Source organism: Dipodomys merriami, unplaced genomic scaffold (genome assembly GCF_024711535.1).
Source record: "Dipodomys merriami isolate MVZ:Mamm:240054 unplaced genomic scaffold, mDipMer1.0.p SCAF_39, whole genome shotgun sequence".
Lineage (NCBI taxonomy): Eukaryota > Metazoa > Chordata > Mammalia > Rodentia > Heteromyidae > Dipodomys > Dipodomys merriami.
Genome location: NW_027205492.1, coordinates 13,498,440 through 13,524,398, shown reverse-complemented (window position 1 = coordinate 13,524,398; position 25,959 = coordinate 13,498,440). Strand labels below are relative to the sequence as shown.

The following is a 25,959-nucleotide window of genomic DNA, read 5'->3' as shown; positions in this document are numbered from 1 at the left end:
AATGTCTAACTTTTTCCCCTGCCTTTGATAGGCAGGTCAGGTGCGGGCTGTGGCAGGTGTGGTGGAGTCGGGGAGCCCCACCTACTGTTACCAGGCGCGTCCTGCTCCTGAGCGCACGCAGGTGCTGGCCAGGGAGACTTCCACTCTGGCCACGGCTTGTTACACATTACACATCACTGACATCATCTCCACTGCCACTATCATCATCACCATCATCATCACCACCACCATCAACATTATTTTCATCATAAAAAAATTTATTCTCTCATAACGACACTTCTACCCTTCCATTCCTCTGATGGTGGCTGCCCCGTCCAGGCGCCATCCCGCGGTTGAGAACTGTGGATGCTGATTAGACCTGGCCCTTCAGAGCGTGCTCACCGCCGACTCCTGCACTGGTCTTCGGTACATGTCCTGGCCCTTGTGAGGTTCACGATGTTGCCTGCGGGGGTGGGGTGGGGGATGGGGGTGGGGGGGTGGGAAGGGGGGGTGGGGGTGAGAGGGGGAGGTGGGAGGGGGAGGGGGGAGGGGGGTGGGAGGAGGGGTGCCCGGCTGCTGCCGGCTTCCTGGCTCAGGGCTCAGGCTTCCTGCTGGGAGTTGCCAGGGTGGAAACCCAGGCTTCATTTAAGAATATGCTCCCCACATTCCTCTACAGCCCCCAGCTTCCCTGTTGGGCCCCTGAGGAGCCTTTGGCCCCATCCCACCCTGGCCATTCTCCACCCCCTGGGCCCAGCCTGCCCTTTGTCCCTGTACTGGGACAAAATGCCCACCCCACATACCTCCCTGGGACATTTGGTTCTCTCCAGGACATTCCCCAGAGGCTGGGGGGCGGGGTTGGTTCACCTTACCAGTGGCCTCCAGAGCTGTCCGTGAGGGGCTCTGGTGTCACAGCGGGGGCTGTGCCTGCACTGCCCCTTTGCGGCCTGCCGTAACTGTGGCTCCCCTCTTCTGTCTCCAGTGCTCCACTTGGTGAGGTTCACGTGGGTGCGTGGACACGCGGTAGAAGGCCATCTTGGAGGGAGGACACAGAGAGTAGGATGAAGGGAGCTCACAGCCCTGGTGGAAGCCACAGCACCAGCCATCACTCACAGAGCCCGGGGGCCTCCCACCTGCACCACCAGGCCCTGGCTCCCCGGTCACCCCATTCTCTGGGGCCCATGCCCGGACTCAAATCTACTTGGGAGTCACGACTCCAGAAGCCTCCAATGGAAAGTGCAGACTGCAGCCGAGAAATTATTCCAGAACACAAGCCATTCCTTGGAGGATTCATTAGCTGGTGATGCAGACCCGGCGGTTCTCTGCCAAGACATCCCCGTTCCGGGCCACGCCCTGGGCTTCACCCTTCCTGACAGAACAGCCACTTCATCTGACCATGAATGCCTCTCCCGCTTCCCAATGCAGCTAGCAAGTGCTGTACATGGGAGGGGTGTGCACACGCATGTGTGCATGCATGCGTGTGTGCATGCCTGATCTGGTCCTGGGACTTGAACTCAAGATTTTTGAACCTTAGCTTGGCTTTTCCACTCAGGGCAGCCATCTAAGTCCTGGCTCCACTTCCAGCTTTTTGCTGGCTTATTGCACATATGAGTCTCAGAGACTTTTCTACTCAGGTGGCTTGGAACCCTGATCCTCAGACCTCAGGCTCCTGAGTAGCTAGGATTACAGGCGTGCGCCACCAGTGCCTGGCAGCTGTCTGATCTTCAAGATGGGAGCTCCCCTTCCCTTGGCACCATTATTCTGAGCCAGTCCTGGACAGTCCACCGCCACAGCTCCAGCAGCTAGGCAACCCTGCCCGGCTATCTCCTGGGAGGCCACCCAAGAAGCTGCTAATCCCCGGATCCTGGTCACAAATCTGTCATCTGACCCAGCTTTCTTCCTGGCAGATAATCGACCTGGACTGAATTTTAAAACCATTTTTTTCTTCTGTGGCCAATGCTTTGTGGTTTTGTAGAATCTCATCAAAGCCAACAGGTAAGCCAGGCACCAGTGACTCACACCTGCGATCCTAGCTACTCACAAGGCTGAGATCTAATGATTGAGGTTCAAAGCCAGCCCAGACAGAAAAGTCAATGAGATACTTATCTCAAATTAATCAGTAGAAAACTGGAAGTGGAGGTATGTCTCAAGAATCAGAGTTCAATCCCAGTACCAACATGAAAGGAAAGAGAGAGAGAGAGAAAGAGAGAGAGAGAGAAAGAGAGAGAGAAAGAGAGAAATGCCGTGTAAAACACACATAAACAAATAAATAATAAAAGTAAACAGTGAATATAATTTTAAAACTAGACTATATCCCAATATGGGTAACATACAACGTCCCAGCGTGCGATCCATCTAAGAAGGAAGTGCTCCCTCCTTTATTATGACAGGTCTTTGCGATCAGGCGTGTGCCGGCTCTCCCTGCACATTTTGGTGACTTTCCTCGCAGAGCTCACGGCTCATGCCCCCATCCTGGATTTGCTGCCCTGGGGCTCCCCGAGAAGCTGCTGTTTGAGAACGCTTCTCTGTCTCGCTCCCTGTCTCCTTCCTACCCTGACCCCTCCTCCCGCCCCCCAAATTCAGCCCCCACGGGTGGCTTCTGAACCCTGGCTGCTCACTGGGAGCCCAGAGGGCCCTTCCTTTCTAACATTGCAAAGAAGATACTGATTAAATGGCTCCAATTCTGGCTAATGCTGGAAAATGTGGAGGCCTTCCTCTCCTAAAGCTGGTGACTGGTGGTGAAGTCTCTGGAGTTCACGGCTCCACCGATCTGAACTGTCACTCATCACAGAACTGCACCCTCCCCCCCAACCTTTGCACAAAGCAACGCCTCTGACCTGGAACTACATTGCCCAGAATCCCTTTGGCTGTGTGGTTCCAGGTTGGGGTTGGCCATGAGTGGGTGTGTGGATGAGGTTGGAGTGGTCAAGGGATGGTGAAGGGCTTAGTGATATTGAGGCATCTGCTTGTTGGTGGGGGAGGGGTGGGGCTTTGCCTGTTCGTGAAGGGCGGCTTCTCCAGCACCAGAGCCCCAGCCAACGTCCACAGCTTCCTGGCGGAGGCCGCCAGCTCCCCTCAGGCTGCCGGCGCTGTTGACTTTGGAGGTCTCTGAGGCAGATGCAGGCTCTGGTTCGCCACCCTGTGAGGCCCAGCTGTCCCTTGCCCTCCCCTCCCTTCTGTCAGGATATTCTGCCCAGCCATCGCTTCTGCTGACCAATGGTCAGGTCAGGGTGGCCATTCCAGAGGAGACAAAAGCCTTCCGTCGGCTCTTTACCACCGCTCTTCACAGCATAAGGTTTATTCTGTGAGAAATCTCCATTCCAAGTGACTCATGGGTTCCATCAGAAAGCCAGGCCTGTGGCGTGCACAGTCCTGGTGCTCATGAACCGTGGGAGTCAGAGGGCAGGGTGCAATCCCAGGAGAGCTTCAGGCCGACTCAAGCCTGGGTGCTGGGAACTCCAACCCTACCCCCTTCCCACAATGGAACAAGGACCCCCCTTCTCACCCTCCCACCAAGGCCCACGATGCGACCCCACCGGCTTGCCAGTGTGCTCTACGTCAGGCCATCCCTAGTAGCTCCCAGACCCGCCCGGTACACCCAGTATCTGCTCAATAAACACATGCTCATGAAGGGGGAGATGGGCCATTTTCTCTATAGTTCTTCATCACTGGTCTACGGCCAGGGAAAGTAGGAGACGGCAGAAGTTGCTTCCAGAAGCCGAGAAGGACGGTGGTGAACAGAGGCTCTCAGATGCTCACGGGCATCTGCACGACCCGTGTGGCATGCCAGCGACACAGACGTCCCCGGGCCCGGCCTGGCCCTGCTGACGGAGCCTTGGGGGGTGGAATTCCAGCACCCACAATTCAGCAGGCTCCAAGGAAGATTCTGGGGCTGCGCTGGGGTTCCCATCATCCTGCCCAGCTCGCCTGCAAAACTCCAGCAAGGGGCTTCACACCTTTGTCAAGGAGGTGAGCACACGGGCGAGGAGGGACCACCCAGGCCGGGCGCTGCATACATGTGGACACCACGGGAGAGGGTAAGACAGAGCTCTTGCCCCTGGGTGGGGGAGGAAGGGGTCTGATCTGAGGTGCGCTTCCCACGTGACACAGCAGGGTCTGTTAAGAGGAAGTGGAGCCAGTCCCAGCCAGCTGGCTGAGGAGAGAGCCAGGGAGATCTCAGCAGGGCCCGAGAAGGGAGCAGCAGGCTGGAGGGACAGGCGTGGCATGCATCTCCTCACCCACTGCACCGGGAGACCGACCCACGCTCCCAGCCATGAACCCGGGGGTGAGGAGGGAGGCACTGGAGCAATTGCTCTTTAGAACCTAAATGAACGTCACCCATCTGAAGACAGTGTGCAATAAAATAGTCTTTATCGTGACTGAGAGTCTGCCCCCATCTCGCCAGCCCCCACGCTTGATTTAAGATCCTTCCGTCTGGAATTATTAGTTAAGGGCAGTTTCTCAAACAAAAGATGGATGTGTAAGCAGATTTCATCGTTGGTATCCAGAAAAACCAGGCTCTCCCCCGCACCGGGCCAAAGTTCTTTAATCACGGTTGATTGAGGGCTCCCAACCCTGAATGATTAGTTAATGGCGTCTCTGCAGAGGAAGGATTTATTGAGTGGTGAAACTCTGCAAATGAACGCAGATCCTGAATTGCTGGCTATTTTATCTCAAGCTGGACCGGGCATCATGTTGACGATCTGTCTCACAGTGAAAACAAATTCCAAGGCCAACGCCTGAGCACAGAAGAAGGCGGACCTCCTGCCCAAAGCCACGCCTCCAGCTCCCAGAGCCCCTCCTCCCGGCTCACTCAACATGGGGGGGGGGGGGGGGCAGCTCCAGACCAGACAATCCCAGGCTCAGACCTGGACACTTGGGTAGCATAGACTACAGCCTAAGTCATTTCCCTCCCGTCCTCATCGAGTTTCTTGTTCATTGTTTTTTGTTTGGGGTTGGGTTTTGTTTCTTGGTCTGTGTTTTGGAGGTATTGAGGTTTGAACTCAGGGCCTTACACTTGCTTGCTTTGCTTGCTTGGCTGGTGTTCTACCCCTTGAAACACATCTCTAGCCTAGCTTTTTGCTGGTTATCTTGGAGATGGAGTCTTTTGGACTTTGGTGCCGAGATGCTAGGATTACATATGTGAGGGCCAGGACCGGGCCGGCCCACCTCAGTGTTTTCGCTCCCTTGAAGTCCCTGGCGCCTCAGGGTGGGGTTTTAGGGTGCTATGGGCGATGAGAGCCCCTGGAGAGTCAGGACTGGGGAGGGAGGAGGAGTGCAGTGTCAGCAGAGCCAGCCGGTAGTCCCGACAACAGCTCTCCCTTCACGCCCCCCCCTCTCCCCAGCACACGGTCCTGTCACAGGAGCGGGAACACCAGTCATGACCAGAGACACAAAACGCTACACCACTGCCACGACCCATCTGTCTTGGTAATTTTGTATGGCAATTATACTTTAAGTATCCGAACAGTGCTTGGCAAAAAAAAAAGTTTTCCATCTCTCTAAGCAATGAAATAGGAAAGAAATGCATTTGATTACATAATTCTTTCTCAATTTCCGTATACAAAAGATAACAGAAACAAACGAAAAGCTAGAAAAAATTACCTGCAACACATACAAATGACAGCACTAACCTAATACTTTCATATGCAAAGAGCTCTTATAAATAAACAAAAAGGATTGCCAACTTACCAGGAAAAAAATGGGTAAAGGACAAGCACAGGTACTTCACAGAAACATATGTTCATATGCTTCAACTCAATTTGCAATAAAAGACACACAGGCACTGCATACAAAAGCTGCAGTTCCCTGACCTAAAGAATGGGCAGCACACAGGCTGGGTGGACAGGGCCTCGGCAGATTAAGTAGAAGTATGGACTCTCCTGCCTCTGATAGCATTGCCTTTTGATGGGTGTTGTGCACTCAGGCCTAGCATCGGTATGTGCTAAGGTTCGTCTTTTAGGGAAATGGCTAATAGCATGCTTCCATCTACGAAGGGGTTTCATCCTGATATTTCCATATATTCCTATTCTAAGCTTTGATCAAAGTCACTTTCCTAACCCTCCCCGCTTAACAGTCTTTAGTGGGCTCATTGTGCTGATTTTATGTACATATTTGTCACGATGCACAGGACAGGAAAACAGCCAGAGCAGGCTCGCCCTTTAACCTCGGTGCTCAGCCTGGGGGCCTGGCAGAGAGAGGCCACATGGACACTGCTTGAGAGGTGGCTCCCCGGTGTCACCCACGGCCCCCCGCCCGTCCTGAGAGGTGGCTCCCCAGTGTCACCCACCACGGTCCCCCGCCTGTCCTGAGAGGTGGCTCCCCGGTGTCACCCACGGCCCCCCGCCCGTCCTGAGAAGTGGCTCCCCAGTGTCACCCACCACGGTCCCCCGCCCATCCTGAGAGGTGGCTCCCCGGTGTCACCCACGGTCCCTCCCCCGTCCTGAGAGGCGCCCCCCCCGGTGTCACCCACAGTCCCCCCGCCCGTCCTGAGAGGTGGCTCCCCGGTGTCACCCACCACGGTCCCCCCGCCCATCCTGAGAGGTGGCCCCCTGGTGTCACCCACGGTCCCCCTGCCCGTCCTGAGAGGTGGCTCCCCGGTGTCACCCACCACGGTCCCCCCGCCCGTCCTGAGAGGTGGCTCCCCGGTGTCACCCACGGTCCCCCCGCCCGTCCTGAGAGGTGGCTCCCCAGTGTCACCCACCACGGTCCCCCCCGCCCGTCCTGAGAGGTGGCTCCCCAGTGTCACCCACCACGGTCCCCCGCCCGTCCTGAGAGGTGGCTCCCCAGTGTCACCCACCATGGCCCCCCGCCCATCCTGAGAGGTGGCTCCCCGGTGTCACCCACCACGGTCCCCTGCCCATCCTGAGAGGTGGCTCCCCAGTGTCACCACGGCCCCCCGCCCGTCCTGAGAGGTGGCTCCCTGGTGTCACCCACGGTCCCTCCCCCGTCCTGAGAGGTGGCTCCCCGGTGTCACCCACGGTCTCTCCCCCGTCCTGAGAGGCGCCCCCCCCCGGTGTCACCCACGTTCCTTGCCTGGGTATTTTTAGCCTCTGTCAGTGTGGCCACGGCTCTGGGCCTGAGCCCAGATGTCAAGGCCAGGCCAGAACATTCCTGAGCGCTGATCCCGGCTCTAGGCTTGGCTGGTTCTCACGGCTCTTGTGACCTTTTGCCTGGTGCCCCTTCCCCCAGAGCGCAGAGCTTCTCCTGAGCAGCAGGAAGTCACGCCGCCTCTCCCTGTCCCTCACTGCGCCACACTGAAGGCCTGGAGCCATCAGCGCCGCTCAGCCAGGAGGGGCCAGGGCCCTCGGGGGCCAGGGCCCTCAGGGGGCGATGATTTGTAAGTCACCAGACAGATGAAAACGGTGTGTTTGCCGAGTCGTTGGATAATTCCCCAAACACAAAACCAGAAATGAAGAGCACACTGCAGTTCCTCCATGATAAACACCTCCAGAAGCTGAATGATGGAGCCTGCCCCGCCCCCGCCACCCCCAGCTCCCCCCACCCCTGTCCCCGCGCCTCCCTGCCCCCCACCCATCCTGCACCGCCTAGTCCTCCTCTCCCCTCTTCTACTTCCTCTAGTTCCTGTCTCCTTCTAGTTCCCCAACCCCCTCTACATCCCCCATCCTTTCCTGCCCCCATCCTCTCCTGTCCCCTCTGTCCCCCTGTCCACTCCTGTCCCCTCTGTCCCCGTCCTCTCCTGTCCCCTCTGTCCCCGTCCACTCCTGTCCCCTCTGTCCCCCTGTCCACTCCTGTCCCCTCTGTCCCCGTCCACTCCTGCCCCCTCTGTCCCCCTGTCCACTCCTGCCCCCTCTGTCCCCGTCCACTCCTGTCCCCTCTGTCCCCGTCCTCTCCTGTCCCCTCTGTCCCTGTCCTCTCCTGCCCTCTCTGTCCCCCTGTCCACTCTTGCCCCCTCTGTCCCCCTGTCCACTCCTGCCCCCTCTGTCCCCGTCCACTCCTGTCCCCTCTGTCCCCGTCCTCTCCTGTCCCCTCTGTCCCCATCCTCTCCTGCCCTCTCTGTCCCCCTGTCCACTCCTGCCCCCTCTGTCCCCCTGTCCACTCCTGTCCCCTCTGTCCCCGTCCACTCCTGTCCCTTCTGTCTCCGTCCTCTCCTGTCCCCTCTGTCCCCGTCCTCTCCTGTCCCCTCTGTCCCCGTCCTCTCCTGTCCCCTCTGTCCCCGTCCTCTCCTGTCCCCTCTGTCCCCGTCCTCTCCTGTCCCCTCTGTCCCCGTCCTCTCCTGTCCCCTCTGTCCCCGTCCTCTCCTGTCCCCTCTGTCCCCCTGTCTACTCCTGTCCCCTCTGTCCCCCTGTCTACTCCTGCCCCCTCTGTCTGCTTCATCTCCACCCACCTCTCTCTACAGAACCTTCCCCATCTCATGAAGCTGCTCAGAACCCACTGCCAGGAGCATAACCACTGTGGAAATTACACACAGAATGTCATGAATATTACACTCCTTTCATCTGAAGAACCTGAGGATGTTTTTACAAATAATTCATTTAATTCTCAAGTATTAAATTTGAGATGCCAGAATTCATAATTGAATCCTTTTAAAGAGGAGAAATCTACTACATGCAAAAGCACAGAGACGCAAGCCTTCTTTATGACCATAAACACTTCCTGAGAGGGGTGTCCTGCTTTAATCTCGGCCGCACCAAGGCCCTGCTGAAGTCCCCAGCCCTGATCAGGCACAGCACCCTGCTCCCCCCAGGGCCGAAGCTCCGGCTGCTCCAAGCGTGGCCGTCTCTGAACGCTGGCCAGCTCTGCAGGCCACGTGAGCAGAAGACAAAGAGCGAGGAAAGTCCAGAGAAAATCCCAAATGCTCCCCAGAAGATGGCAAAGAAACGCCATAAGAAAACAGACACTTGAAGGCCAGATGTCCGGAGACACGGGCCCCTGGCAGGGACACATCCCAGCGGGAAAGCCAGCTGGCCACGGAAGCTGGATTTCACAGATGGACGGCGTGGCCCGGGAAGCCACTGGGCCAACACCCCGACTGCGCTGGTGCTACCAGGGCTGTGTGTGCGTGTCCACACTCACACGAACAGTCACCCAGCTGCAGCTTTCTGAACGGCACCACGGCCCGCCCAGCAGAGCTGGAGGGAGCATCAGGAAGAACCCACGTGCGTATGTGCAATGTCCTTCTCGTCACCCATGCTGGGCCCCTGGGGCTGCCCCAGGCCTGGCTAAGGGAGTAAGCAAGGCCCAGGGAACCAGCCTGGAGCGCCGACGCTGCTGGAGCACTCACGTAGTGGCTGGGTTGCTAATCTTTCTGGGGGTGACCACCTTGTCTCCAGAGGAACCTCTTCCTCTGCACTCACCCCACCTGAGATGACTTCGGCTCCCCACACCCTCACAGCCACATCGGCTAGGGGCCCAGGACGGGTGACAGCTCTGTTGGCAGCAGCAGTCCAAACCTTGCGAAGGCTCTGGATGACCCAGTTGAATGCATTTCTCCAAACTCCTGGAATGATAATGCGAAGATGCGTGTATTTCATTGGTAAGTTTTGCCCTGAAAAATGTCAAACTCACAATAGAGCACCAAGGCTCAAGCCCATCATCCTGGCTACTTGGAAGATGGAGATCCGGGGATGGAGGTTTGAGGCCAGTCCTGGCACACATGTTTAAGAGACACCATACTAACCGGTGTCCAGCTTCAATTACCTGTTATTCCAGCTACAGGAGAAGAACAATGGCAACACCAGAAAGCACAGGAGGCTCCCAGCCCAGACCAGGATGGGTGTAAAATGAGGTCCTGCCTTGAAAATAAGCAAGGCAAATAGGACTGGAGGTGTGGCTCAAGTGGTGGAGCACCTACCTGGTCCTGAGTTCAGTGTGTGTGTGTGTGTGTGTGTGTGTGCGTGTGCGTGTGTGTGTGACTCATTCAATGCTTCATAGAAAGGTTTTGGGGTGACTCTCTCAGCGTTTCAGGGTTTGTACATTCTTCAGGGTTGAGCAAGCACATGGGCCTGGGCTTTCTTTTCCAAACCTTGCTGGTGACTCTGCCTCTTCTCCGTGCATCATGGCGCCCACCTCGCGCCATCTCAGACAGCAGGTGTGGCAGGGAAGGCCTGAGCCTGACCTCTGACTCAGCTCCACGTTGGGGGCGGGGGCCCATCTCTTCTCTTCCAGGGGTACGCTGCTTTGCTGCTTTGCCGGTGGCACTTCTGTGAGCGCTGTGGTGGGAGAGGTGCCGCCATTGCTGTTACTGGCCCTCCGAGCGCCCAGTCGCCACACGTGCAGTGGACCGGGCAGAGTGCCGGCCGGGCGGCTCCATGCTCCATGCACACAGTGCGGTGCTCTCACTCACTCACCCCCATGTAGTGGCCAGCAGCAGCCACAGTCCACCTCTCCCTCTCCCTCCCTCTCCCTCTCCCTCTCCCTCCCTCCCTTCCTCCCTCCCTCCCTCCCTCCCTCTCTTCTCTCTCTCTCTCTCCCCCTCCCTCTCTCCCTCTCCCTCTCTCCCTCCTCTCTCTCCCTCCTCTCTCTCCCTCTCTCTCTCCCCCTCCCTCTCCCTCCCTCCCTCTCTCTCTTCTCTCTCTCTCTCCCCCTCCCTCTCCCTCTCCCTCTCTCCCTCCTCTCTCCCCCTCCCTCTCCCTCCCTCCTCTCTCTCCCTTTCTCTCTCTCTCCCCCTCCTCCCTCCCTCCCTCCCTCTCTCTCTTCTCTCTCCCTCTCTCTCTCTCTCCTCCCCCCCATCTCTCATAGCTAAAAGCATTGAGGAGCAGCCGCGAATGCATCTACATTATGACTGCACTCCAGACCCCAGCAAGGGCGGCTGCTCACATGACGAGGAGGGACCATTTTTATGAAGAGCTCTGTGTCTCCACAGTGAGGGCCGCCGTCCGGCTCACCCACAGTATTTAAGTCCTTGCTACCTGGATACATCCATGTAGTCAATGGCACACGCTTAACTTCTGCTACTCGTAGCTCATTTCCCTCCATTCTGTATTCTGCATCAGTTAAGAATAGATTTGGCCCCAAGTGGCAGAAAGCATAAGACAGCAAGGCACTGTCCGTGAGCTCTTTTGCTCCAGTCTAGTGCTCTACCATTTGAGCCACAGCGCCACTTCTGGTTTTCTGGTGGTTCATTGGAAACAAGAGTCTCACAGACTTTCCTGCCTCAGCTGGCTTTGAATCTGGATCCTTTGATCTCAGCCTCCTGAGTAGCTGGGATTAGAGGTATGAGCCACCCCGGCCTGGCATTGTGATGGTTTAAACAAGATGCGTTTAATTTTCCATCACTTTTGGGTCTTGAGGAAGGTAAAGAGGGAAGGGCTTCTACACTTCCTGTCCCAGTACCACTTGAGCTGACGTGTGTGGCTCAGTGCCCGATATGGCTGCCCCAGCTCCAGCCATTCCCTCCAATAGCTATCCTGTAAGGTGGATTCCAAAAGCTGCCTTCCACTGGCCAGAAGGCCGCCAGAGGTCTATAGCTAGTCATGTGGCTGTAACTCCATTCAGTGGAATATGGGAAATGTCATCCACTTCCAGAAGGCAGGTACATGGTGAACATCAGGATTCTTTTCTGGAGAAAGAAGAGGTAACGCATATCAGGCCAGATGCTGTTCCCTGAGCTTCGTGTGCATGTCAAATCTCGGTTCTAGGATCCTGGTTAGGCTCCTTACCTGTTTCACTTCTAGGTTTGTTTGCCCTGATCCGCTTTGGTTTTGGAGGCAGCGTCTCCCCAGGCTGGCCTTGCATCCATCTCCCTGCCTCACCCCACCCTGAGAGCTGAGATGGCAGGTTGCACCCCTTTACCGGCCCTCCAGAATCTTTATCCTCCTCCTTCTTTGCGGTGGTTTGGTTTGGCCTCTGACTCGGCAGACACCCCGCTGGCAGGATTCGCAGGCTCTGTTGTGCAGGAATTTCTCCAGCAAGGGGCACAGCTCCAGAAAACCCCTCTTCTTGGGGTGGACCTGAGTGCCTGGGATGGGCTGCAGCTACATAGCCCTCATTGGCACAGAAAACACAGTTTCCCTGGTCAATATTTTACTTGGGAAGAGGAAAGTTTTAACAACCAGGATATCTTCTATGTTTAATAAATCATAAAAGCCAAGCTAGCGCCGGAACAAGAAACTCCACAGAACCACGGTGATCGTTACTGCCCATCGCAAATCTGAACCGATGAAATACAAAATAAATATTTAAATCCTAAGACTGAAGCTATCTTTGGATAGCTAAGTAATTTGGCAGCTAATGTTTTTTAATAAAAGCACACGTTCCCCTGGAAATGTTTACTTTTTCTGTTTTATTTCCTTCTTCATTGCCATTAGCAAGGATTGGTTTAATTCACGAATCTATGTAAGATCCACTGGAGGCAAATGATTTTCACCAAACCCCCTGGTGCTGACATTTCTAATGAGAGCCTTTGAAAGCCTGTCAGTAGGGTGGGGAAGGAGAATGGGGGGGAGGGGGGAATGAGGACTGGCGCCCAGAGCGCCCCTTAGAGGCTCCGCCGGGAAAGGCCCGCAGCTGGCATCCACAGAAGGCCTCCCTGTCCTGTGAAGATGGGCTGGGTTCTCTGCTGGATGTCAGAACCCAAGGTCTGAGGCCTAGGAAAACCAAGATGGGCGAGGGGGGAGGGGCGGGGGGAACGTTGCTGGCTTCTGAATAGACTTTTTAAAAAAACAGCAAAAATATAAATGAATAAATGTCTACTTAAATATCTACAAATGCACTGCTTGTTTCCTCGTTGATTGCTGCATGTAGCAGTCATGAATAGTGCATGAGTGTTTTGTTGCTTTTGAAAACAAAAGAGGCTGCAGAACCTCTTACCACGCAAGACTTCACAGAGAGGCCCAGCAACGGCCAAGATCCCGCGACAGACAGTACATTAAACGAGCAAACTCGGGCCAAAAGCAAAAATATGGCTGTTTTAACACAGGGTGTAGATGCATCATAATATGCAGGCCACGCTGTGCAGTCTCACACAGAATGCCTGGAAAGGGCCTGGAAGCCGTCTCCGTCTGCAAGGCCTCAAAGGCTGCACAGCTCTGCTGGCCCTGCTGAATTCTGAATCCTGAGCCCAAGCAGCCACAGACCACACCGAGCAAATGAACATGGTCTTGTGCCAATAAAACTTTATTTAAAAGGACAGTGAGGTGGATTTTCCCCTCCCAGCAGTAGTTTTCTGAGAGATGCCACAGCCCTGGGTGAGTTGTCTCCAAGCACCGGGCTGTGAGGAGCTGCAGAATGTGAGTGGTGGTGAGCTCTTGAATATCTGCAAAGGTTCTATAGGAAGAAGGGAAGTTTTAATTCTGACCCAATAAAATGGCAATATACTACTTACTATTCCTAACCAAGGCCTTATAATCAATTCAGTATTCAAAAGTTAATTCATTTATTATTAAGGATCACAACTAGTATAATGATGTCATTATTACTTTTTTGTGGTACTAGGGATTGAACCCAGGGCTTTAAGCATACCAGGCATTAATGTGACCGTTCATTAGCACAAAGACAAACGTATGTTTCTCCCCATTTATCTTAAGGCATCGGAGACAGGAGATTGGAGACGGTATTTGCAAAATGGCACACTCAGCAATTACGTTTCAGAAGCTAATTGTCCTCTCCTGCCTACAATCCTAAGGACTCAGGTGGCTGAGATCAAGGAATGCAGTTCCAAGCCAGCCTGGGCAGGAAGGTCAATGAAACTCTTCGTGCTAATTAACCAGAAAAAGCAGGAAATACAGCTGTGGTTCCATGGTAGAGCTCCAGCCTTGACAGTGCCCTGACTTCAAACTCCAGTACAGGTACCAAAAAAACCCCAACAACCTGTCCTACCTCTAGGCATGAAACCTTATAGTATAATGTCCTACAGGGTCACTGTCCCTTGTGCAGGCAAGAGAGCTGACTGCAGGGCACATTTCTTCCTGCATAAAGTGTTAAAAGGAGCTCTCCCCTGTCTCATACCACCACCTTACACGGATAATAAGCAGACAAAGAGAAGCCAGTCAAGGATTGTACTTCCTTTAAATGAACACCTAATCCGAACTTACTGATTCAAAGTTTTCTAAGTTCTCTTGGAAATCATGATACACACAAGTTAAATAATGTCAGGTCTTCAGTTTTTCAAAGCACGTACTACTCATAAAATTTTAAGCATAATTATTTCTGGCTAGATAATATTTTATCTAGTTAATCAAAAAGTGGAAAGGGAGTCATATTTCTCTTTCTAAAACTACTGATGACAAATGTTCAAGACACCATCTCCCCATTTATCTGTTTGTTTTCCACTTAAATTGAAGCAGAATCATAATTACAGAAATGTAAATAGCTTTCTAAAAATCTATTTTCATTTTCCCTGGGTTTTACCCAGGGCTGCTAAATTGCTTGGCGATCTAGAGATGGTATTTTCTTTTTACCCTCAGTATGAGGTTGCTAATGGACACAAACAATACACAATTAAATTCAAGTTCCAGAAAATCAAATTTGTGAGGAAAAAAAAAAGCACAGCCCGCTGTGCTCCTTGGGTTCAAGATGGCTGGCTGGCTGGTTGAGAATAACTTGACATTTAAGCCAGAATTGTAGTTGGTCCTAGGGCTACAGGGTCATAAAAAAACAAAGAAGAGAAAAGTCCTTGAGTAGAGCCTGTCCTCAAAACTCAGTCATCCCAGTTCTTCAAAATATTGTTTGTTGTTGTTGTTGCTTTAGAAGAACTGATTCTGATTCTTTGGGGGAGGTGGCTTCTGAGCCCCAACAATGCAGTAGGTGTGAGAAGGGGAGAGAGCAAGGGGAGGTCTTCCAGCACATGGGCACCAGGGCGCAGGGGGTGAGCCAGGGAAGGGGCAGGCCACGCCCCACGCTCTCAGACGCCCTGGGAGTCATGTCTCCACATCTAGAGACCAGCCCCACACTGCTGAGAGTGAGCAGACAAAAACCTACTGAGAAAGGCAGCCAAGCGGAGGGGAGGGAGAGCCAGCTTCATTGTCTCCAGCTCTTCCTGGGAGGGGGCACAGCAGAAGGCCTGCCCGGCCTCTCCGCCCCCTGTGGGGTTATTCAATAGGGCACACTCCACACCCAGGGTCACCAAGGCCTTCCTTCCGCCCTGCCTCTCCACGGGGGCTCCATTGGGACCATGCTCCCTCCTTTCCACTTCTCTCCCGTGTCTCTGGCCCGTGGCTCCTTCAGACCCACGAATGTCCTTTCGCTCTGCCTGGTCTTCCATGCCTCCTTGCATCATCTCGCTCTGTCCCATGCATAGCCCCCTCCTCGCGGGGAAGCCCTCTGTTTTCCCAGGGAACCGTCAAGCCACAGCCTCACCATGGCCTGCCAGTGGTGACATCTAACCAACATCCGACTGCCTGAGCCAGAGCCAGAGCTCCCCTGGGCTCTGCCTGGACAGCCCCACGGGCAGCACCTCCTAGGACATCTCCTCCGTCCTCCGCCTGCCCCTCCTCCACACCCCTCCCTCCTCCATGCTCCCCAGGGAGTGCGCACGCCGCCTTATCGCACAGACACCGCCTTATCGCACAGGTGAATCCAAGACTTGACAGCCCAGGGACCAGATTGGTCCCACCCCTACTGTTACAAGTAAATATGAGAAGACTTCTATTTATAATATCCATGCTCACACATAAATATGTATAAATATATCACACATCTGCACATGTATTTATGCATAGCATAAAACATAATGTATTTAGACTTGTTTATATTTCATTATTACAACTTTATATCTAAATGTAAATAAAGCTTTATTGGCACGCAGCCCTGACCATTTACTGACTGCTTTCCATTTATAGCAGCAAGATGAAACTGCTCGACCCTGCTCTCGGATCCTAAAATATTTCCTATCTGGCCTTCCACAGGAAGTTTGCTGACCATAGTAGATGAATTTAGTTGTTAATGTGACATATTTATCTGAGTAGATAGCTACTTTAGAGTCGATTTTTAAATATAATAACAAGCACATCATCTCCGTAATTTCACTAAGACCATTTCTTAGCTGACAATAAAGCAAAAAAATTAATTAAAATGTGCACTGATTTATGAAATGCACTAAGTCCCAGGCATGGTGGTGCCTGTCTACAGCCTCCACACTTGGGAAGTCAAGGCAGGAAGATCCTCAGCCCCAGTGACACAGCAAGGCCTTGTCTGCCTGTCTTACTTGCTGCATGTTTTTTGGTTGGGGGTTTCTGAGACAAGGTCTGGGCTCACTGTAGCTGGGGTTGATGGTCACCCTTTGCAAGAACATCCACACTGAGACGCCGTCTGGCTCACATCCAACTCCCAGCACCCTGGCACTCAGCCCCGCCCGAGTCCTCTCTAGCTCCTCCACCTGCATCCTCGTAGACGCATGGTCTATTTCTGCTTCTGTCCCCTCTTCCCCAGAGCCATGGCCACAATCTCAGGTCATGCCCTTACTTCCAGAGATGACAAACAGTGGCAGGAAGCTAACCACTCAACTGGACCTCGTTTCCTACCTCTCAGTCACACACGGCCAGTAGCTGAGCACTGCCCATGACAGGTGGGCGTCAGAGACACTCACGGCCCATACATCCTCCCTCAACCCTCCTCTGTGCGTCTCTCCTCTCCTCCATCTGCACATCTCCAGGCACTCTGTGGGCAGAGGGAGCGTGGGAACAGCACACACCTGTGGTCTCCTGAGGAATCCAACAACTGTAATGGGGTAAGGACAACGGGTTTCCCATTCAGCCACTCTGATGTGGCGGACACTGTTCTCCTCCCCAACAGCCCACTCCTCCCCATAGCCTAGCTTTTCCTCAACCTCCCCCTCTGTCCATTCCCTGTACAGAACTGGAGGCATTGTCTAGGCCTGTGCCGGATCTTACACCTCCCTCCCTCCCTCCCCCTCAGCAGTGATGTTTGATCTCCAAAGGCCCAAAGACACTCAAACCCTAGTGTGGCAACCCTTCCACTGACCAGACCCATGCTCCTACATCATCTCCGTGAGACTCCTGGTGAGCACACCATTCCTGCCTGAGGCCTCGGGCTGCCTGTTTCAGACCCCTTCTCCCTCTGGCTCTGCACCTGCCTTCTCTTGCGGCCAACCTCCAGTCTGAAAGTTCCCATTCTTTATTCAGTGACTAGCTGTTCTCATTGTGAAGTATTTTCTGTCTCTTTCTTGCTTGAATGACTCCATAAATGCTCAAGAATGGGTGGGTAAGGGGGGGTTGGGTGGATGGATGGATTTATGAATAGACAGATGGAGAGATGGATCATCAGTGGGTGCATGAAGGGAGAGATAAAGGGATGGATAGAGATGTCAATGGATGTGGAAATGGATAGTAAAATGGTTGGATGGATGGATGGATGGATGGATGGATGGATGGATGGATGGATGGATGGATGGATGGATGGATGGAAAAAAAGAGAAGCTTTGGTATATTCACTTAATACCTCAGGGAGGGGGTTCTCTGAAATCTCAGCCAGTCCCACCACAGTGGGTAGGATGTGTTTTGGGGGGTTTCTAGCCTTTCACTAGCTAGTAAGGACTCCCAAGAAGGCTGGCTTATATAGAACAAGAAGACGGTTGGGATCAGAGGTCTTTGCACCTCAGGGTAGGGAGAGGATAAAAAGAACCGCTGAGTGGCCCAAGGGTTCCCACAGGTGCCTGTTTGGATGGCCCCACCCCACCCCGAGCTCTCTGCTATGTTCCCTGGGGCCCACGTCCCTGGGGAAAAGGGCAGAGGCCGCCTCCAGCTCTCTCCAGGACGTGGAAGAGCTTCTCCCCATCTGCTCATCAAGAAGCAGCAGCAATCAGGCCCTGTGTCCCCTTGTACACGGGGTCTGGTGCTCACCAATGAGGGCACACCTCTGTCTGTGGATCAGGTCTTGTCTTGGGGGGAGAGGGAGGGCTGTGGTCACTATGTGGACACCTAGTGCCAGGCAGGGTGGCGGGAAGGAAAGAAAGTTCTTCCCAGCAAACAAGTGAACACATTCACAGTCTGGTCTGGGTGTTAGGAGTCCCGTCACGTCCCTCCGCTGAAGCTGAATAGATAATTCATAGCAGACCTGGTGCGCACAGAGCAAATCCAAATTTACAGTGGAGTCTGGGCCTCGCAGATTCAACTCCAACCCCCCGAGGCTCGGAGCAGAGCAGCAGGCTTCTGCTCCTGACTCAGCAGTTTTGGAGCCCCATCAGATCAATAATTCATCACAAACCACCAGCTAAGTTAGAAGGCTCACAGGGGAAAGGACCGGGCCCTTCTCATCTTTTTTTTTTTTCCCTCTCTCCTTCCCCACCAAGCTCAGAGCTCAGGCTTCTACTAAATGAAGCGGCTTCTCCTAAATGAAGCAGCTGCCCTCCTGGTAGAGAGGCGCGTGGCCTCCAGTGGCACAGACGCTTTCTCCTGGGCAGGGGCCTGTGCATCTGCTCACACTGTGCTTCACGAGAGCTGCAAGTGTGCACCGACGTGACCCCGGCCGGCCCACAGGCTGCGGTGGTCATGGCTTGTGTCCACGCAGGGGCTCTGTGCATGCATATCCTAGCTTGACCGCGGCTGCCCCGGCCTCCTTCACCAGTGGGAGCTGGATCGGGCCAGTGAACAGACATCCCTGATGGTGTCCACTGCTCAGTGGGCTGGGCTGGAGCCTGGGGCCTGTGCCTCTCGGCCGACTTCGCTTTACCTTTTCCATGTGCAGCCAGTTCTCTAGGGCTTGGCTTTCAGACCCGCCTCTCCTCTGGGCTGTGTGTCAGATGGTGGGATCCTTCATAGTGTTTCATCCACAGTGACAGCCAGGGCAGAGAAGCCCGGGTGCATCATGAGCTCTCAAAGCATGGGGCCCTGGAGCTCGGGTCAGATGCTCCAGTGAGCACCCCAGGCCATGGTGCACAGTGGGAGGTTGGAGTGGTCACACTGTCAGGAGTTCCCCCAAGTCAGACCCTGGAGCCCTACCACCTGGGTGTGACCTTTCCAGGGCAGTGACCCCGGATGCATTACTGAATGTATCGGTCCACAAGTTTCTCATTCTATAAAAGGAGCACGCACATACAGTAACTGGGTAGTTGTTGGGTCTTCGTCCGTCTTTGGACGGACGGGGTCCGAGGAGAGGTAAGTGCGGCCGCTGGCCCGTTCCCCAGCCTCCCTTAGCCGAGGAGACAATCAGACGCAGCGGGGAGTCAAGTCAAGCAGGAACCCGTTTATTAACAGGGAGCATCCCCTTTTTAAAGCAAAAGACTGCGTGGGAGGAGAGGAAATGGGATCAACCAATCACTGAAAGGCCATACCTTATCATGCACCTAAACTTCCATGAGTTGTTTACACACTGAACCTAAACAAATCCAGCTCTGCCCACTCAACTTCCTCTCAGGGCCATCTTTGCTACTTGTGTTCCCCACAGATTTCCCCACAGGTAGTGGGAGCTGCACCTTCCTAGCACTCACAATAGTCCAGGATGAAGCAAATCACACTTTGGCCAAGTCAAATCAACCTGAGGACAGAGGCCACCTACATGGACCCATCCCCCTCCTGGAAATCAGCTCCCTGACAACATGGAGACCTCAGCTCCTGACATGGGGGACCCCAGCTTCCTGACAACATGGGGAGGGACCCCAGCTTCCTGACAACATGGGGAGGGACCCCAGCTTCCTGACAACATGGGGAGGGACCCCAACTTTCTGACAACACGGGGACCCCAGCTCCTGACAACATGGGGACCCCAGCTTCCTGGCAACACGGGGACCCCAGCTTCGTCTCAGCCCACAATGCAGCACCATGGCTCATTGGGTCCACATGGAGGCACACAGAGACTCCGTCTTTTCCAATCTGCCCACCACCACGGAGAGGCCTTCCAGGACACATCGGGAAGCGTGCACCGCTGTGACCAAGGCCGGCCCCGGCGCTCTGCCTAATGACTCTTCGCTAAGGCAGACCACACCGCCACGCCTCAGCGAGGGAGGCCCCGCACTGCACGCAGAGGCGCTGTGCAGAGCAGCCTCACCGGAGGTTTCCTGTGAGACCCCGGCTGTGGGCGGAATCGTGCGCCCCCCAAAGCCACCGCACCGTGGTGGCCTCGGGGCCCGAGGCTCAGGCGAAGGCTGTGACAGGCCCGGCACCCTAGAAGAAGCACCAGCAAGCTCAGTCCCTCCTGACCCCTTCACACCAGCCCACAGCACGGAGTGGCCACCCACAAGCGGGCCTTCCCAGGCCGGTGCCTCGATTTCACATTTCCATGAAGAAACCACCTCTACAGAGACACTCAGCCTGGTGCTGCGGCAGCCAGAGCTGACCAATATGGAGCTTACAAGCAAGCATCCCCACGCTCACCCTGGAGCGTGCAGGGAAGCAGAATGGAGAGCCATGTCTGGGACAAGCGGAGCCTCACCATCCTCCCTCCCTCCTCTGGGGGCCATCTCCCACTGACCCCGAGTCTCCCCCATCCTCCCTTCCATTGGCTCCCAAGGTCCTCCGGCCAGTGTGGAACCCAGGGAGACCTGCAAACAAAGCAGCAGTCCTGAGCACCACTGGACTCTCACTGTGCCCTCCCGCCGTGGTCCCTGCATAGAGGAAGAGCGTACCCAGCAAAGCCATGACATGCCAAGCACATGGAGCTACACACATCGTCCAGCGTACCCAGCAAAGCCATGACATGCCAGCACGTGGAGCTACACACGTCAACCAGAGGTGGTGGACTGCCAGCAAGGATGTGCACTGTGACCACCAGCCCTGGGGATTCTTTCTACTAGGCCCCCGTGGCATGGGCATTGGATTAGAGAGGGGATGTCCTGTGTTGCTTGTCGCCTATTTTAACCCCATGGGCTCTTTCCAGGGATGCTGGCTGTACACGGTGCCGTCTCTCAGTAGGTGATCAAGGGTCAAACAAGGCATCCCATCCCAGGGCCAGCAGAAGGCATCAGGTCAGACCCCAGCCTCACTTCTTCCTAAAGGAGCCTCGAGGTGAGTTTTGCACTAACCCCACCCTCCATGTGGCCCTCTGCCCCCTCTGGACTGCAGCCTCAGCTCCTGACTTCATGAGTCCTCACCGGCTAGCACGGCTCGAAGATTCATTTACAACAGAATTCACACCTATTTGAGTTAGCTACAAAATAAGTCCACTGTAATACTTAATACTATGTTGTAATATAACAGGAAATGGCTTACATTTTTGAGCCCTGCTACACCCCATAGGCTGCGAATGCCACAGTAAATGGTTTTTTATCAAACTTGAAGTACTATATCTCACGTTTGATCAATGAGTTTATCATGAAAATCCTATCATGAGAAATTGAACTGTTTAAATTCTGCCAATAGTTGAAACTGTGGCCAGTGGGTACTATAATCTTGTTACTCAAAAAGCCAATTTATTATGTAAAGCAAATAAGTTGGTGCTGAGCAAACATAACTTTACACACTTTTTCCATATCACTTGGAGTTTGGGTTTTAGGTCACAGACTTCTTTAAATACAGTCATGTGTGTTGGGGGGAGGGGACTAAGCCAAGGCCTGAACTCAGTGTCTCACACCCTCCCTTAGCTTCTACTTACAGCTGGTACTCTACTTTCTAAGCCATGCCCCCAGTCTAGCTTTTTGTTGACTAACTGGAGATGGAGCCTCCTGGAACTTTTCTTCCAGGGCTCACTTTAAACCTCAGTGCTCACATCTCGGCCTCCTGAGTAGCTAGGATTATAGGTGTGAGCCACCGATGCCTGGCTTAACTATAATTCTTAATGTTTTCTGAATATTTTTACTTATTCAACTTTGCTTTAATGCATTTTAAAACGCAGCCCCAGGAGATGGTAGAGAAATGTGTTAAAACTTGCTCATAAAACCACCCATCCTAGTTGATGACAAATGAGTTGCCTTATAGTCATGTTTGCCCCAGCTTCTGTGCCATTCCAAGTGAGAGAAACCGTGCTAAATATTCATTACATGTTATTGGCTTTGACAAAGAGCTGTGGCACTGTCTCACAAGCAGATGAAATCGATGGCTTTGGCTGCAGCTTCTGGCTGGCGTGATTGTCTTCTGAGTGATTACAGCCCCTCTTTCAGCGGTATTGGTCCCTGGTTTGCCATTCCAAGAGTTATTATCAGAAATGATCATCAGCATGCAAGCAAAGCCAAACCGAAGATTATTTCATATTGTCTCAGTTGTGCTGAAAAGCTGTTGCTCCTGGGGAGAGAGAAGCATCACCTTTTCTGGTTCAGGGTCAACACTCACCTCTGTGGATGGCGACAGGGGCGTTTCCATGTGGGAACTCAGCCAATCAGCTTCCTGGTGGTAACTACTTCTAATGTGTCATCTGTATTGGCCCAATTTGCTGGTTCGTGAACCAGTTTGTATCTGGGAGAAGGAGAAAGCACACACAGACAATTTTTAAAATTAAGTAGTTACATCAAAAGGCAAATCAAACTCTGTCCTAGGGGCACAACTGTATCCCAAGTGACTTGGGGATTCCAAGTATTCACAAATTCAAAGAAGGCAAAGACCATTTGGGTACCAGGTCTGCATTCACCAGCGTGTTGACCGTCACCCTTAGTGGGCTAGGCATTACTGGGCCTTGAGAAAAATGACTGCCTGGGACCACCAGTCTCCAGTGAACTTCCTGTGGGTGTTGGTGGCTTTATGAAACCCCAGCATGCCCTCACAGCAGTAGCCCAGGGCCCCACCCCCTGGAGTGATTGTTCATCTTGAACCAGAGCCGCAGGGATTCACAGCGGGGTCCTGCAATGCCATTGTCCACAGACCTCTCCTGGGTGAACCTGGTGCCACATTAAGAAGTGGGACTTCCAAGACACACTGGCTATCAGGTGGCATCCCTAGAGTCCTGTCTGTGAGTTCATGGACAAGGCCCGCGATGGCAGCATCTTACGGTCCCTGAGCAAATGGCAGAAGGAAGGCCCAGAAAGGGGTGGAGAAGGACAGCATCTCTTCTGAGCCTGAGAAAATGTTGTAGAACAAGTCAGCTGCTGTCCCTGACTCCTAGTAGATGGGTCGTAGTTCTTAGATCGCTGCTTTTCCATGCACTGCATTGCTTTTTAGGGAAAGCTCCAGAAGTTCCTGCACTTTCTGGAGATAAGCCTCAAGAACTTTCCTACCTAGGTGGGTTCCAACTGCAGTCCTCAGATCTCTACCCCCTGAGTAGCCAGGGTTACAGGCACGAGCTACAGGCAGCCTGCATAGTCATTCATTTTTATTGCAGTTCCCAATTATTGCTCCACAGTAACTTGGATTTTTTTTTGGCCTCCTCAACAGATATGTTGAGAAACATTGCTCTAAGAAGAAGCCTCAAACGCAGTGTAGCCAGGACCCAAGCAGGAGACGGAAGTGGGTGCCACAGAGTGACTGAGTCTAGGGCCAACAGCCCTGCTCATCCTTCCCAAGGGCCAGGATGCACACACAGCCCTGCTCATCCTTCCCAAGAGCCGGGATGCACACACAGCACTGCCCATCCTTCCCAAGGGCCAGGATGCACACAGCCCTGCCCATCCTTCCCAAGGTCTGGGATACACACACAGCCCTGCTCCTCCTTCCCAAGGGCCAGGATGCACACACAGCCCTGCTTATCTTTCCCACAGGACAGGATGCACACACAGCCCTGCCTGGCCTCAGATGGCCGATCTGACATTTTGTTCATGAGCATGCAGAAGCTCAAATTGTTGTACATAATCTCTTCATTTCTTCAAGGCTGGCAACTTGCAGAGTAAACAACCAGCGTTATGGGAAGACAGAAGGATGGTGAGCACCATCGTAAATACGGTGTGTGCACATTCAGCCCACAAGGGAGGGAAATTCTACGCCTTGAACACATTATGCTCAGTGAGATAATCCAGCCCCTAAAGAAGACCACCTTCCCTGGGGTGGGGACACTTACAGGAACAGAAGCTGTGAGGAAGGAAATGGGGAGCTGTCTTTAGCAGGTACAGTGCTGGGCTGGGAAAAGAAAAGGAGTTCCCGAAGTAGACAGAGGTGAGAGTGGTTACCACAGGAATGTTTAATGTTACTGTCTGCTTCACAAGTTAAAATGGCAACCCTGACTGGGTGAGACAGGCTCTCAGGGTTGCTCTGCTTTTCATTTCCTTTATGGCCAGGCTCAGAGACACAAAAGGCATGGGAGTTAGGTATAAACAGAAACATACAGAAACATACAGAAACATACAGGCATGTACGGATCTACACATAAGCACATTTGTTATGGTGTTTGCAGGGAGGACTTCAAAGGTGTAACTCCGTTAAACAAATAACTTGTTGTTTAACAAAAAGAGTATCAGGAATCCGCAACATGTGTTAGGGAGGGAGGGTCCGAGAGGGTCAGATAAATGGTGAAGAAACCGAGGAAGGGGGCGAATACAGTCATAATATTTAATGTTTATAAGTGAACGTGGGAACAAGTAACTTAAGGGGTTGATGGAGAAAGGCTGGGAGAAGGATGGAAGGGAGACGATGATCCATACGCTTGCACGCACACACTGATAAGTTGAACTGAAACTCCTTTGCACAACTGAAGATAATAAAAATAGTTTAACTAGGTAAACAAGAGGCATTACATTTTTTTCCTAAGAGGATAAGTCTTATCTAGAAGTTGCCAAAAGAGAAAGAAGTTGCTAAAAGAAAAAACACTGTTGGTGTCTGATTGTGGGGTGAGAAGTAAGAAGGTGCAGATCTAGCCCCAGGGCCTCCACCACGGGCCTCTTGGATCAACCCACCTGGGGGACAGGTGCCCAGAGGCACCTGGACAGCGGGAGATCCCTGGGGATGGCCGGTCCCACTCCCCAGCCCCTCTCCCGCCCTGCTGCCCGCCTTCTGTGGCTTGCAGTTCCATCTAGATCTGGGCCACTGAAGGGCCATGCCCAGCAGGATTCCATCCTCGTTAGGGATAGACCTAGCGCGTGTGAAAGGTGGATGGGTCACCGGCATCTACCTAGTGCGTGTGAAAGGTGGATTGGTCACCGGCATCGACCTAGCACGTGTGAAAGGGGGATGGGTCACCGGCACCCATATCCGCTTGCTTGTCTGGTGCTGGCACTGCAGGCGATGCGCCCCTTGGGAGCAGAACCGCTCCTCTCAGCTCCTCTCCTCCTTTCCACGACCAGGATAACGAGGAGGCTGTGAGCGTGCCAGCCTCCTGCCCCAGGGCTGCAGAGCGGGGTGATTACATCTGCCCTGCTGCTCCCTGCTCCACAGGTTGCAGGGGCTCCTCCAGAGTCATCTGAACCCCAGGGCCCTGGCTTTTGCACCTCATTTATTATTTACACTGTCTTTGATAGTGATCAAAAGACCGTCTCCGGCTCATTTTCAAATCACTTACGGAGTTCCTTTTTCCCTCCCCCGCGCCCGGTTGGAAAGAGCCATCACGCATCAGAGAGTAATGAAAAATGCAACAAAAACCATACCTTAATAAAACATTCATGTGACAGCTATGCCACGCAGACATTGGGGAGCAGGAGAGGCAGAGATACTGATGATCACACACACACACGCACACACACACGCACGCACGCACACACACACACACACACACACACACACACACAGCGCAGCCACGTGAAAGGACCGGATGGCTGGATATCTGGAAATTCCATCAGCAGGCACGTGGTGTGGAGGGCTGCAGGACCGCAGTGTCACCGGGGACTCCGGTGGACCTCATGCTAGGAGACTCCCCTGCAGCACACAGAGGCACAGAGCATTCTGGAGTCTTGCGGAGATCAGCAAGCTCTAGGGACGACGCCTCTGGCAGAGCCCTGACTCCATTGCTCTTGAGCCACGGGACTTTTTGCAAGGGACTAAACATTTCTGGTCTTCAATTTCCTTTTCAGTAAAATGCGATAGTAACACTGTCCCCAGGGCCCAAGGCCCACAGGCTTATAGTCTGAAAGACCACAATGTTCCAAATTTCTTCTCACTTAAAGTTTAAAATGTTTAAAACTCAGAAGGAGAGAAAGAGGGGTGGGGGGAGAACTTCTGGGTTATTGGGGTAACATTGCTCGAAAAGAAATGCACTCGTTACCTAACTTATGTGACTGCAACCCCCTCTGTACATCACCTTTACAGTAAAATAAAATTAAAAATAAAACAGAAGAATGTC

General features: G+C 53.4%; 2 long non-coding RNA genes across 2 annotated transcripts; both read right to left on the bottom strand.

The window, feature by feature from the left end:
- Positions 1–270: 270 nt before the first annotated feature.
- Positions 271–1,262, bottom strand: LOC138805360 (uncharacterized). The gene is made up of 3 exons (XR_011365507.1): positions 1,110–1,262; positions 849–1,011; positions 271–442 (listed from the first exon to the last, which is right to left on the bottom strand). It is a non-coding gene; the product is annotated as an uncharacterized lncRNA (long non-coding RNA).
- Positions 1,263–13,074: 11,812 nt separating this feature from the next.
- LOC138805359 (uncharacterized) lies at positions 13,075–25,343 on the bottom strand. Its single transcript, XR_011365506.1, has 3 exons — positions 25,268–25,343; positions 22,095–22,217; positions 13,075–13,203 (listed from the first exon to the last, which is right to left on the bottom strand). It is a non-coding gene; the product is annotated as an uncharacterized lncRNA (long non-coding RNA).
- Positions 25,344–25,959: the final 616 nt, after the last annotated feature.